Here is a 15624-nt window from a genome sequence, read left to right on the forward strand (position 1 = left end):
TCTAATAAAAACAACTCTAAATGGTATTTATGGATCTTGTTAAGAAACCTTCAAATACAATGGCTTAACAGGTTTATTCAATTATCCATTTGTGACCATCTGAGAGGAGTGGTTTGGCATTTTACTTATACAATGAGGTAAAAAAAAAAATTATAGACTACAAAGAACAGATAAAATTGCAGACTGGAATACAAGGTTAAATTCAGAAATGTGTAAAACATTATATACATAACTACATAGGGAGAAAATATTCCCTGGCATTTTTCAGAGGAAATAATGTCATTTCTGATTCACTTATATTTGGCAATGGAAATACTGTTTCTTTAGATGTTCTGTCTAGGACCTATGAAAACTTTGAAGTCCTTCTAAAATGTTTTGCTTAGAAATAGTGGCCTTGGGTGCCTGGGTGGCTCAGTCATTAAGCGTCTGCCTTCGGCTTAGGTCATGATCCCAGGGTCCTGGGATCGAGTCCCACATCGGGCTTCCTGCTCAGTGGGAAGCCTGCTTCTCCCTCTCCCACTCCCCCTGCTTGTGTTCCTGCTCTCGCTGTCTCTCTCTCTGTCAAATAAATAAGTAAAATCTTTAAAAAAAAAAAAAAGAAATAGTGGCCTTAACATCAGGGAAATCCAAATCAAAACCTCAATGAGATACCACCTCACACAGGCAGAAGGCTAAAATTAACAAATCAGGAAATGACAGATGTTGGCGGGGATGCAGAGAAGGGGGAACCCTCCTACACTGTTGGTGGGAATGCAAGCTGGTGCAACCACTCAGGAAAACAGTATGGAAGTTCCTCAAAAAGTTGAAAATAGAGCTACCATACGATCCAGCAATTGCACTACTGGGTATTTACCCCAAAGATACAAAAGTAGGGATCTGAAGGGGTATATGCACCCCGATTTTATAACAGCAATGTCCACAATAGCCAAACTGTGGAAAGAGCCAAGATGTCCATCAACAGATAAATGGATAAAGAAGATGTGGTATATATATATATATATATATATATATATATATATATATATACAATGGAATATTATGCAGCCATCAAAAGGAATGAGATCTTGCCATTTGCAACGACGTGGATGGAACTGGAGGGTGTTATGCTGAGCGAAATAAGTCAATCAGAGAAAGGCATGTATCATATGACCTCACTGATATGAGGAATTCTTACTCTCAGGAAACAAACTGAGGGTTGCTGGAGTGGGGGGTGAGGTGGAAGGGATGGGGTGGCTGGGTGATAGACATTGGGGAGGGTATGTGCTATGGTGAGTGCTGTGAATTGTGCAAGACTGTTGAATCACAGATCTGTACCTCTGAAACAAATAATGGAATACATGTTAAGAAAAAAAAAAAAGAAGATAGCAGGAGGGGAAGAATGAAGGGGGGATATCGGAGGGGGAGATAAACCATGAGAGATGATGGACTCTGAGAAACAAACTGAGGGTTCTAGAGGGGAGGGGGGTGGGAGGATGGGTTAGCCTGGTGATGGGTATTAAAGAGGGCCCGTTCTGCATGGAGCACTGGGTGTTATGCACGAACAATGAATCATGGAACACTACACCAAAAACTAATGATGTAATGTATGGTAGATTAACATAACAATAAAAATTTTAAAAAAAGAAATAGTGGCCTTAAAATATGTTGAAACCACAAGAATTGTATTTCTATTTGGAAGGAGTCAAAACTGCCCATATTTCAACAGATATCTCATAATAGCCATGTAGATGTTACCTTAGAACAACAGAATTGAGTTTTACAAAAAGAGGAAATGACTTTTACAAAAACTGTGTAAGTTTTCTTAATTGTCAAGAATTCTACTCAAACTGAATACATATAGAGATTTTTTTTATTTAAAAAGAAAAAACTATCAGAAGTATTTCAAAGGACTCAAAGGCAGAAAGTACGGTCAGACTTCCACAGCTGAGTCTTAGCTCCCAGCCTAGTTTCTGCTCCTTCACTCTCATGACCCAAACACAGCCATGCCTCCCAGCCCTAGAAAATTTATCAATTCATCTGCATTTCTGTGTCCAAATTACAAACCCTCATTAGAGAGAATCTAAACTGGTTCAATCGAGGCAATGCTCTGGTTCTCCCTGTTCTGATGTCTGCCCCTGGCCCACTAGCTGAGGTCAGTGAGGGGCAAGGATTTGTAATATAACTGCCAGCACTGTCCTTTCCCTCTAGAAAGGAAAAACTCCCAGAGAAGTGAGGTAATTTGGGCAACCAGTAATGCTATCTTCCAGAAATAAATGCTATTAACAATTCAGTCTGGGTGCGCCTGGGTGGCTCAATTGGTTGAGCGTCTGACTCTTAATTTTGGCTCAAGTCATGATCTCAGGATCTCAGGAGGGCAGTCTGTAGCAGAGATTAAACAGTGTTAACATGGCTTGCATATACATTAATCAAGACCTCCCGAGACCAAATCCACAATGTTACAATTAATATACTGTTTTGAAAAATAAAGCACTTAATTTACTTATTATTATATAATGAAATGAAACCCAAGTGAAATAAATTGGAGTTATTATGAATGAGAACTCAGCAGTTGTCCTTCAAAACATCGATATGTCCAAACATGATTCAGCAAGTTCCATTACCTATTGTCTGTACCAGAATACACTGAGAATATTTCTTGCACCAAATATCATACTGACCATGAAAATATGTCTCTTCTACCTTCATCATCACCCTTGACCATCTCACCCCACTACACCCCAGTTTAATTCACAAAACTAGAAAGTGTGCCAAGGACAAAGTATTGACTAATACAGTACCTGACACAAAGTGAGCATTCCAAAGAAGCTTGAGTGAACACATAAATGAAGTTATAAATAAATGACTGAACACATTGTGACAGCTCTTCAGGAGTCTTTTGTAAATACCCCCCTTCCACCCTGGTACAAGATGAAGAAAACGAACATTTGAAAATAAAGGTGATAAAACTTGGAGCCAATCCAATCACCATAATCCCTTCCCAAATTCAACTGGTCAAACACAGCTTTGAAGCTACAGAATTGTTACTATGAAAGTTGTTGAAGTGGGGGAGTAGAAAACTTTCCCACTGTTATTCCCACCTCTATACTTCTACAACTTGCAGCCATCATTCCTCTTATTTACCCCCTACTTAGTCTCCATTAAAAATATTTGGTGAGGTTCTTGTCCATTATTTGAGTGTTGACCCCAGCTGTGACACATAATAAACCTTCCGGATGTTTCTCTCCCAGAGTGAGTTAAGTGCTTAAGGAGGCTTATTTGTTCTCAAGGCTGAGCAACCACTTAAGTCCATTACAATGGAAAGAGAGGTTTAAAGGCAAGTATGAACTGCTAGAAACAGATGCCTAAGATAACAGAGTTGTCTTAACAATTTTGAGAGGGCAAAAAATTCAAATTAGCCCCATGAAACCATCTGTTGAAAACCACCAACCTGACAAGTTCACCTCTGGACTGCTTGATTCTCTACGTTTTTGGCACTTTTGAGTTATTTTCTTTAGTAATTCTACATGAAAAGCCACAGAAAAGAACAAAGAGTAATGAAAGAGAAGGGGGAAATACTGCAGTTTATTAGAAATCAAACTTCTCCAAAAATTTAAAATTTATTTCACAATACAATTAAGCATAATATTTCAGGGAGAGGATTCATTCTAAGTGATGTAATGCTGGCCTTGTTTATTCACAAAAATTCTGACTAGCTTAAAAATAAATTATAACGAGTATTAAGGAGGGCACTTGTGATGAGCTCTGGGTGTTATTTTAAGTGCTGAATCACTAAATTCTACACCTGAAACTAATATTACACTGTATGTTAACTAGAATTTAAATAAACACTTGGAAAAAGGGGGGCGCCTGGGCGGCTCAGTTGGTTAAATGTTTACCTTCGGCTCAGGTCATGATCCCAGGTCCTGGAATAGAGTCCTGTTTCGCGCTCCCTGCTTAGCAGGGAGTCTGCTTCTCCTTCTGCTCTTCACCCTGCTCTCGTGCTCTCTCTCTCTCAAATAAATAAATTAATTAAATATTTTTTAAAAATTAAAAACTTGGAAAGAGGGAAAAATTTTTAAATAAATTATAAAATAGACATTATTTTTGCTGAATTTTACACTCCTGCCTAATAGACTTACAGGGAGATAGGACAGATGAACATTGTTTTATAACTCTTAAATTCTCTCCTGTGCCTAACATAGTGGTATGTGATTGTGAATTGTTAAGCTGAAATTTTATGATACCCAAAGCTTAGTGCTAAGATTTCATTTCAAACAACAGACCAAGAAAATAAATCCTACTTGCAGAAGACAATGCTATATTAAATCAATGTCCAGGAAAAAAAAAGACTGATGAATCACTGACCTCTACCTCTGAAACCAATAATACATCGTATGTTAATTAATTAATTTTAAATAAAAATTTTTTTAAAAGTCAACATCCTAAATACTACACTCCTCTTTTCCTTTACTTTTTTTACCCTCATTTCTACTTATTGAGAGCAAGAGAGGGTGACAGGGAGAGGGAGAGACAGAGAGAAAGCTCCTGCCATCGTAAAAGACCATGTTTTATTCTAACAATGAGAAACTATTACCTATTGACTCTCCTCTTTCAATAAGCACTGTTTTGACAAAATGATCTGAAGCATCTACAAATTACAAAGCACTAACTCAGTTAACTTTGGGACTAAATCATAGCAGACTTTTTAACTCCTTACCATTAAATCTGCTCATCCTGCCAAAATGTGTTGTTGAAATTTTACATATGGAGCCCAAGAGAATAAGGTACAGTGTTCTAGCACTCTTGGTTATGTCTGGGATAACAGCCTAATGAAAGATGGAAGTATGAAAACTAAAATAAAATAAATTCTTGCCACCTAACAGAGATTTGAGTTTATTCAATTTCTTGTTCACCTGATACTTTTCACATTTTTTGTGGCAGGTATGACATGTTCAGCTTTCCAAAGAGCTACTTCTTGGATTCGGATAGTGCAAGAAAGAATTCTAGCTGTTACAGCAGGGGTTAAAATGTGCAAATGCCTGCAGCAATTCACTCTCTGACTAAGCTGTCAAAACATTTAAATTGTGTCCCTGTCGGTGCTCCCTTCCTCCTCCACCCTCTCCCTGCAGGGGCTCCCAGCACTGAATCTTTGTCAAAAGAGAAGACACAGTCAGATTAGGAAACTACACATTTCTAAAAGATTGCCACATTTTTGGGTTGCTTGTCATGTTTATTTCTTTATGTCATTTTTGTATAATCCTTGCTGATTCTTTTTAGTTTGATTTAGTGGAAATGTCCATATTTTAGGTTAGTTAACAACTTAACAAAAGACATTACGTTTGGTTAGTGATTGTGCTTAAAAAAAATTTCAAGGGCGCCTGGGTGGCTCAGTTGGTTAAGCGACTGCCTTCAGCTCAGGTCATGATCCCAGGGTCCTGGGATCGAGTCCCACGTCGGGCTCCCTGCTCTGCGGGGAGCCTGCTTCTCCCTCTCCCACTGCCCCTGCTTGTGTTCCCTCTCTCGCTGTGTCTCTGTCAAATAAATAAATAAAATCTTTAAAAAAAAAAAAAAATTTCAAATAACTGGAGACTCACTGTCTCTGAACCATGAGGAAAATAAGCACTTTGCAGAATCACTTTATAAGTACTTCCAACTGGTAAGTGAGACTGTAGAATAAACTGTAGCAGAGAGACTTCACTAAACATGTTGCTGAAATACTGAAATGTGTACAGGGGAACAAAGAGTAACACAAAGAATGCTGAGCCACAAAGCATCACCTTAAAATTATAAATAATTAAATAAATATTATTAAAACAGAATATATTTTATAATAAACACATCAGGCAAAAAATATTAAAATGTTAGAAAATATTTATTATTAAGCACCTGCCAAGAACCAGGCTCTACTATGCCTCTGATTATTGCATTTAGTCTTCACATATCTGGCATTCACTGAGTGCCTACACCGTGCTAAGTCCTGGAATACCAAATGAAAGACACAATCTTTGTCCCTCCAGTAGCTCACAGTCTAGGGAGGGGAAAATGACCAATAAACAGTTGTGAAATGCACACTTACAAAGGAATCTAAGAAAGAACGTCCAGCCATGATTGGAGGAGTTGGAGATATTCACCAAATACCCGCTTTGTAAAAAAAAAAAAAGGTGGAGGGGGTGAGAGGTGGGGAATCCCAGCCTTAAAGAATGAGAGCCAGAAGATAAAAGGCGTGGGTGGGAACTAGAGAAAGAGGGAAGCTTTTTCAGGCCAAGGAAGCAGCACTACAAAGGCAGAGGATTACGAGAAAGCAATGCACATTTGGGGGAGCTGCAAGTGATTATTATTAAAGCTCAGGCTGGAAGATGAGGGGAGGAGGCATTAATGCAAGGCTTGGTGTGCCATGCTAAAGAGTGTGGGCTTTTCCCTGGAGGCAGAGGGAGAACAACGTGATTTTTAAGCAGAGTAGCTAAGTAACTGTATTTTTAATCTAGAAATAATGATAATCATAGATATCCTTTACTGAGTGCTCTTGTGTGCCATTCATTTTATACTACTCATTCTTTTTTTTTAAGTAGGCTCCACACCCAATGTGGAGCTTGAACTCACAACCCTAAGATCAAGAGTCACATGCTCTACGGACAGATCCAGCCAGGCGCCCCTGTTATTCATTCTTATTTAACTCTCTTTACCATGTTATAAGTAGGTATTATATCCTCATTTTATAGATAACTGATGCTCAAAAACTTTAAGGAACTTGCCCAAGTTTATCTAGCAGCTAAGGAAAGAGGCTTAATTTCACAATATTCTCACTTTCCCACCCTAGCTCTCAAAATAACTATTGTCATGTGGTTAGAAGCAGGTGTTTTGGAAGCCAACTGACTGGGCTTGAATTCCCTGCCACTTTACTTTCTCTGTGACTGTACAGCTTGTGCCTCATTTCATCATCCATAAAATGGGTGTAATAAAATCCACCCAAAGGATAAATGAAGATAAATAAGGTGGTGCACAAAGCAGTTAGCACAAAGCCTAGCCCATAATGTAATGCTAACCATCAGTAGAGTGTGGTACTAGACTAGCCGCTGTGCTTAAGTATGTTTTATACATCCACGTAAATCTTTATAAGAACCAGACAAGGTGGGCATTATCTTCATTTTATAGATAAAAAACAAAAACAAAAAAACCTGAAACTTAGTTAAATTCAGTCACTTGCAAAAAAGTCACATAACTAAATGGCACAGCTGATTCTGCCCTAAAGCCTATACTTTTTTTCATAATGCAGAATATAGTGTACCAGAAACAGTCTCTTGTGCACTATACAGGATAAATTAAAGAGATAAGATAGGAGGCAGGGGGTAGAATATTTAAGAGGCTTTTGTATAAATCTAAGAGAAATATGTCAAGAGTCTGAATTAAGTTAGTGGTTATGTGGAGTAAAATAAGTCAGTTAAGAGATATCGACCAGATTAAATGAGTAAGACTGGGATGGCAGATTGAATGTTGAGAAGTAAGGGAGAGAGCTAAGGAGGGCTTTCTGGTTTTTGGTTTGGGTCACTGGGCAGATGATAGCCCTGAGATAAAAAGCAGAATGGGAAAATTGGAATTGGAAATGTCTTGGATAATTTTTATTGACTGAATGAACAAATAAATAATTTCAATTTGGAATATATTAAGTTCACTTACATTCAACATCTAAAAAAGATAAACAGTAGTCTAGCAAATACTGGACAGAATTCTGTACTAAAGAAAAAGGGAATATAAATAGGTAGTCTAAATCACTGCATGTGTAAATAGCATTTCTAGAGAGACTAAAATAAAAACAGAAGAGGATCAATGATAGAAATTTGGAATTAGGGAAGAACCTTTTTTCCACTAGACTCAAATTAATATGTGGAGGAATTGCACTTGAGTAGTGTTCTTGGCCTATTTCTCCACTTGTTACATCCTACAGGGTGAGCTGTAGGGAAGGAACTGAGGACGTAGCCTCTTTCTCTCTTTGACTATCAGCCTCTCTTCGGGTCATTCATTGTCCCCGCTCCCCAATGTCTCAAACTGTGACTAGGAGAGGGGGTTTAATTCTACTGCTAAGTATTTCATAGCCCATTGTAAATACCCATTCAAAGACACATTTTATAATTAGATTTATCAGCAATGAAGGTGGGTCTTTATCTCCATGTTTTATTCCTCAACTGATTTTAAACTTAGGAGATGAAGAAAGAAGTCCACTTTGTGGACTCTCTAAAACCCACATAGCTGGGAAACCCAAAACTAAAGCAGCAAGAAAAAAAGGAGTCCATGAGGAAGGAAAAGAATGTACAGTAAGAAATATAGGAAGAAAACCAGGAGAGAATATTGTTACCAAAATCAAAGGAGGAAGAATCTTTTTTTTTTTTAAGATTTTATTTATTTATTTGACAGAGAGAGATAGCGAGAGCAGGAACACAAGCAGGGGGAGTGGGAGAGGGAGAAGCAGGTTTCCCGCTGAGCAGGGAGCCCAATGCGGGGCTCGATCCCAGGACCCTGAGATCATGACCTGAGCCGAAGACAGACGCTTAACAACTGAGCCACCCAGGTGCCCCAAAAGGAGGAAGAATCTTAAACAAAAAAGTGGAATGGCCAATAGTGTCAAGTGCTATTAAGGGAGTATAAGATCCAAAACTAGTCTACTAGACCTGGTCATTGAGAACAGGTTCAAGGGAATGACAGAAACAGAAATATCATAATATACAGAATATAGTAGATAGGTTACAGTGATGGTCCCAATTTTTTATGCTTCCTTATATTCCTGCCCTCTAGTAGGGCCCCCTCCCCAAACTGATAGTTGGCCTGGCCATGTGACTTGCTTTGCCCATCGCGACATTAGGAAATATGAAGTAAGCAGAGGCTTCAAAAAGTGCTTTCATGTTTCAGCTTTCCATCTTGAACCCTTCCCAACACAGGAACATTGCCAGGTTAGCTGTCTAGAAGGATGTGAAACACTCCTTGTGGAGTCAAGTTGACTGCCCCAGCCAAGGCCATCCTAGACTAGCTAGCCCTCAGGCAACGCAAAAGCTGACCACCAACACTTGAGCAAGCTCAGTCAAGATCAGCCAAATCCAACCCACCCATAGCCTCATGAAGAATAATAAATGCTTGCCACCTCAAGCTACTAAATTTTGTCATGGTTTATTAATAATAACAGCTAACCAGTATAGAGTAAGGTACAAACAAGCAAGCTATAGTAGGTTGTTGTAACAACCTTATCTCAGAAACTCAACCAGCCTAATTATCCTGTTTTTATTTCTGAGTCTCTTTAATTTCTTATATTTATAATATAACTCCCCCAAACCAGTCTCTCCTCATAAATCATCATAGACTGCTTTCTAGTTTCTCAAGCCAGCATTTCTTCCCCCTATTTCAGATTCTGACTATGGACAATCCTTTGACTTTTTTCAACCTAGACTAAAAAGGACATTTACAGTCTGGACCCTATCTCTGCCGCCACCCAAACTCTTCACTAGAAGATTATATCAGAATATAAAAAACAAAAATCAAAAGAAAACAACAGCTCTTCAACAGAGGTAATAGGGAAAATAGAGAGGCATGAGAGAGGACACAGATATGTTTGGTCCTGAGGGGGAAAGAGGAGGGGGACTGGGTAGACAGCATCAAACTTACTAGCATATGGGATGATTAGTACCTAGCTTCTAGGAAAATTCATTCATAGAAGGAGGTAATAGAGCAAGTTGCTCAAGGAAAATGGGCCAGGTCTGAAATAATGTTTGAGCAGCAGCAGTAGAAAGATAATTGCCCAGAAACACAGAAACATCAGTAAGTGGGCTACTGCTACTGGAGATGATGAATCTACAGTAGAACAATCCACATATAGGTGTGACTTACAGCAGCATTGCCCTATAGGTGGTTAACTAACACCGTGCTGCAGTTGGGAAAAGTGAACAGTGCAGGACTGTTGGCAAAGTATTTGATGGTATTGGTGCAAATTACTGAGATGATAGTCCTTAGAGCATTTTGTTTCCTTGCCAGGAATCATCATTCCCCTATTACACCACCTCCCCATCTCATCCTTTCTTCCTCTTCTTCCAGTTAACTCTTAGCATTCTATTAGATCCCAGCATAAATATCATTTTACTGGAGATACCTTCCCTGAACACACCAAATAGGCTAATCCTCTTCTCTTATACTTTCTTAAAAAAAAAAAAAAAAGGTTTGATTTATTTGAGAGAGAGAGAGAGCGAGAGTGAGCATGAGCGGGGGGGAGGGGCAGAGGGAGAAGCAGACTCCCTGCTGAGCAGGGAGCTGACGTGGGCTTGGGCTCACTCTTGCTCTCTCTCTCACAAAAATAACTAAATAAATAATCTTAAAAAAAAAAGATTCATTCAAACAAGAATTACATATGGATACAAAATCCAGGAGGAAGTTTGATAAGAAGCAGGATATATGCATAGCCCCAAAGTATTTCCCCACAGATTATTTAGTGGTTGAAAGAGGGAAATAGTAAATATACAGTGGAGAAACCAGAAAACACTTTGATTAGGTGATCAAATTAACATCACCAATAAGGGGAAGGCAAACATTGTACGCCATCAGTTGTGGTACCCTAAGAAGGACACATTGCTGATGTCATATGCATTTGGGGACTCATGATCTGAGTCCAGTCATCAGGCAACACCAGACAAACCCAAAGTAATGAACTTTCTATAAAGTAACTGTCTTGTATTCTTTGAAAATATCAGTATCATCAAAGATAAAGAAAAACTGAGGAAATCTTTCATAATTGGATACTAAAGAAATAAGGCAACAAATTGCAATATGTGATCCTGAACTGAATCCCATATTGGAAGGGAAAAAGTGCTGTAAGAGACATTATGAGGGCAATTGAAAAATTGGATTATGAACTGTAGACTGGGTAAAAATACTGTTTCAATGTTAAATTTCCTGAATTTGACAACTGTACTATGGTAATGTAAGAGAACATAATTTTTCTTAGGAAATACATAATAAAATACTAAGAGGTCAAAGGGAATGACATTACAACCTACTCACAAATGGTTTATAAAAATAAATTTAAATGACATATATTTGGAAAGAATGAGAGACAATATAATAAAGCAAACATGGCAAAGTGTTCAAAATGGCTAAATCTGGATAGAGTATCTGGGAGCCTTCTATTATTATTTCAACCTTTTCATATGTTTGAAAGAATTTCAAAATAAAACTTAAAATCAAACAAAGGTACCCCTCTGGTGGGGGATATTGATAATAGGAAGGCTTTGCCTCTGTGAGGGCAAGGGGCACATAGGAAATCTCTGTAGTTTCTCCCCAGTTATGCTGTGAGCCGAAAACTGCTCTAAAAAAATATTCAATCTTAATTTTAAAAACATCAATGAACTAACACAAAAGACAAGAGAAGGACAGGAGTTCTGGGTGATGTAAAGTCCAAGACTTAATTTTAAGGTAGATTGCTCAATAGCCTAAGTGACAGATATCATTGTCCTCACTTTACTGAGAGGAAATTGGGATTCAAAGGCTTCAAGATCTGATGCTACCTAGCAAAGAGGAGATACGGCGCAGGTAAGGAGAGAATGAGCCAAGTTCTTCCCTCGGCTCCACTTGCCATCCTAATTCACTCCCTCGATAGATGAGCTCACTGTAGGAAAAGCAGCTCCCTCACACCATTTCACCACCTCCTCCCACATCTGAAATGATGCTCTGCTCAGATCACTAATTGTCTCATTAAGGTTCCTGCATGCACAATTCTGTAATATTGGCCACATACATTGTCCTTTTATTTTATTGACATAGCTGAAGAAAAAGAACCCATAGTAAGATGTCTACTCCTAGCACAATTTTCCCCAACAATAAGGGAAACGATACCTTTTCATCAATGTTTGGTTTCAGCTTTAATAAGTGTGGCTTCTGGTTTTCTCAAGCTCCTTGCATACAATTTTATGAATTGGGTAATACCCTGTAACCCAATTTTCCTAACAGGAGGGTAATACTAGATCTAGATTATTGGACTGAGTTGAAATACTATCTAGAGCTAAGTCTTGTGCAACATATAAAACTTTTTACAGGGCACGTGGGTGGCTCAGTTGGTTGAGCGTCTGTCTTCGTCTTGGGTCATGATCTCGGGGTCCTGGGATGGAGCTTCCTGCTCAGTGGGGAGTCTGCTTCTCCCTCTGCCCCACCCCCTCAACCCCACTCATGCTCCTTCTCTCTCTATCTCAAATAAATAAATAAAGTCTTAAAAAAAAAACAAAAAACTATTCTTGCAATACATATCCCCTAATCACCCACAATTCTTTCCTATACTAGCTTTCCCCTTTCCCAGTAATTTCTGGTGTTAACTTTAGTTTCTGAGTCTCCCACATTTCTTTTTACTACACAGTGGCACTCAGACCAAGTTAGGGGCAGTCCCAAGAAGAGCTGTGAAGTGGACACAGATTATCTTTACTGCCCTCCTTTCCCCCTCTCCACACTCCTGCAGTCTACACCCAGCCTAGAATCCTGTAGTAGATGGCAAAAAAATGGCATCAAATCCTTCCCCTCCCTGTAGCATTGTAGATCCTCCCATCAAAAGAGAGATTCTCTTTCCCTACACTTTAAATCTGAGTTGGGCCACATGACCTGCCAAATGGGACAGCAGCAAACACGAGGTACAAGCAGAGGCTTGAAGTGCTTGTACTTGTTCTCTTGCTGCACCCGGAAACCTGAAACCACCATTTCACAGGCCTGTTGTAACCTGCTAGAGGATAAGAGGCCATTGGAGAAGCAAGGTACCCTAGCCCACAGACAGCCAACTACCAGACACATAGGCGAGGCCATCTGGCACTAGCCAACCCCCAGCTGACGTACCAACTTATCTAGAAGCAACTAGAAACCATGAACTCATGAATAAGCCCATCTAAGACGAACAAGAAAACCACCAAGCTGATCCCTTACCGTAACCATCCCATACCTTTGTGTTTTAAGCCACTAAGCCTTGAAATAGTTGTTTATGCAGCAAAAGATAATTAATATAGACTTAAATACCTCCAAGTAGGTATTATTCTCACCCTGCCCTCCTGGTTACCCATCTTTATCCCACTGTCACCCACTACCCACCCAACAGCTGATCTTTTCTCCACCATCAAAACTCATTTTTTCCACGTTTTTACAACCTCAAAATCCTTGATTAAGCTGACAAACTAATACGAATTAATTCATTTATAAGTATGAAATAATCCTAATTAGTGTAATTAGAGTGTGATAAACAAGACAACATACATACACACCGAGTCCCCAAAAAAGGCCCCAAAATAAACCTCCCATTTCTTCTATCATTCTCCTGTACAACATTCTGACTAATACCAGAAAGGAAAGGATTTCTCCTTCCAAAGCAGCAACTTGAGAATTCATGGGCTTACCTCTTTTTTCTCCTTCCAAGAAATAAAAGTTAATTTTTATTATTTCCAGTAGAGATATACCCAAGTTATGAAATCATGGCTCTAACTTCTTATCTCCTTCCCTCTCATCAAATTCGAATGGTTTCCAAATGAGTTGATTAACCTTTCCCTACCAAAATCGACATATCTTGAGTAATTTCCAACTTACTCTCTGAACAGTTAAGCCCTTCAAATGCCCTTTTCTTGTTCCTCTGTCATAGTCAAACCCTCTACCTCCAATGTCAAGGTTTAACAAAACCCTCAAATAACAAGCCAGGTCTGATTTACATACTCCCAATATATTAGCAAGTCACAAAACATTCATTTAACCTACAAAACTTTCCTCCTGAGTAGTCTACCATTGTTCTTTCCTAACTACATTTTTATAATAAACAGCACATCTGCCTCTTCTTAAAACACATCCATTCATTTAGAAAACACTCAGTACTTGCCTTACAGAGAACCTCCTTTCTCCTGGTCTCATGATTCCATCCTGAAACAATAATACTCCTGGCCTCCCTCCCCATCTCCTCACTTATTCATCCCAAGGGAAAGAAAGTAAGTGTATATTATTGTGGGCTTTGGGAGAAAGAACTAAGCAAACTTGAGCCTCAGTTTTCGTATCTGCCAGTGTAGGGAGGGCATGTCTTAGTTGACTCTCTACTATGTTATAAGCATACTCTGTCTTCTTCTCTGCACTGAGAGCATCTCTCCTGTCACAGCCCCTCATCCCCTGAAAATGTAAGCTGTCTGGCTGCAATGGTGCTAAAACCACCAGAGACACTGACGGATGAGAGCCTCAGCAACTTAGCAGCCCCACGTCCCCTGACCTCACTTATTCCTAGTTGCAGCTTCTAAACCAGTGCCATTTCAAGGGACATCAACACAGCAGCCAAGTTCACTGGGGCTGGGGCTGCCACGGGGTGGCTGGCTCTGGGGCTGGAATTGGGACTGTGTTTGGGAGCCTCATCATTGGTTAGGCCAGGAATCCCTCTCTGAAGCAACAGCTCTTCTCCTATGCCATTCTGGGCTTTGCCTCTTGGAGGCCATGGGGCTCTTTTGTCTGCTGGTGGCCTTTCTCATACACTTCACCAGGTGAAGGAGCAGTCTCCACTTCTCATAGCTCTTTCTCCCATGTCTCGTCTGCCCTGTATGTTCCTTTTCACATACCTCCCCAGGCAGCCTGGGGAAAGTGGTTGGCTCAGGATTTGACAGAGGGAAGACGAATACTGTATTAATGGGGGCGGGGGGGGGGGGGTTGAGATTAAGCATAGTAGGCCAGGTTCTGCCCCTACAGAGAGAATCCTACTATTTTGAAGGGTTAAGTCCAATTAATGAGAGATTATATAAAAACAAAAAAAACAAAATAAATATCTTCCTGTTTTGATCTCCAGACCACCTGCTGAAAGGACAAACAGGGACTAGAAACTAGGCCAGCTGCTCGCATACCAAGTCAGCTCTTTGGCACATTTCTTCCAACTTTTCCACCCAGAAGCAGTCCCTCTTTATAATCATCTTCCAGGAGTGGGTGTTTTCTTCTAATTCTTATGCCCAAAGGAAGAGGAAGATGCTTTTTTCTAATCTGAACAATGACAGTTGATGTGCTAGCAGCAGCCTGTTGATTTTCAGCTATCTGAGTCCTCTATCTCTTACTTGATTCCCAGCTTAAGAAGGAAAGCAGTGTGTCACTTATTTAGCTCCTAAAATTCCAACACTACTATGCACCAGAAATTATGAGGGACGTTAGGGGGGCAAAGATGAGTAAGACAGAGACCCTGACTTCAAAATGCTGTCTAGATAAATTCCCTAGGTCCTCAAAATCACTGTTTATTTGTTTTTTGGTTAGTTTGTTTTTGTATAGAGAGAAAGACAAAGATTGCTCTCTAGAAATATCTACACTCTTGGCTCCCCTCTCAGAGTCCTGAAGGCTCTTCCAGGCATGGGTGGAATCATGTGGGCCCGGGGTTAGTATAGGGCACAGTGATTATTAGGATGATGGCACCGTGACTGGTGAAAACAGACACAAACATAGGATTCAAGTTCCTTAAAAGTAGGTGAACAACGAAGTTTACTTTACATATTGACAGCTACTCATGGCAGGAAAGAAGTGGCACAACCAAAGTGAAGGGCATATGCACCTGCCCAACAGAGGGACCCACATGGTTGATGACAGCGAAGTAGTTGCTCGGGGTAAGATTCTGCTGGTCCCTCTGAAAGTTCCCTCTTGTCA

General features: G+C 39.7%; 1 pseudogene; it reads left to right on the plus strand.

The window, feature by feature from the left end:
* The first annotated feature begins 14153 nt into the window (after positions 1-14153).
* On the plus strand, positions 14154-14493 carry LOC123848902 (ATP synthase F(0) complex subunit C2, mitochondrial-like; annotated as a pseudogene).
* Positions 14494-15624: the final 1131 nt, after the last annotated feature.

The sequence above is a fragment of the Mirounga angustirostris genome, unplaced genomic scaffold, assembly GCF_029215605.1.
Source record: "Mirounga angustirostris isolate CCGP_5_RB_7025 unplaced genomic scaffold, mMirAng1.0.hap1 SCAF_2, whole genome shotgun sequence".
In the NCBI taxonomy this organism is placed as follows: Eukaryota; Metazoa; Chordata; class Mammalia; order Carnivora; family Phocidae; genus Mirounga; species Mirounga angustirostris.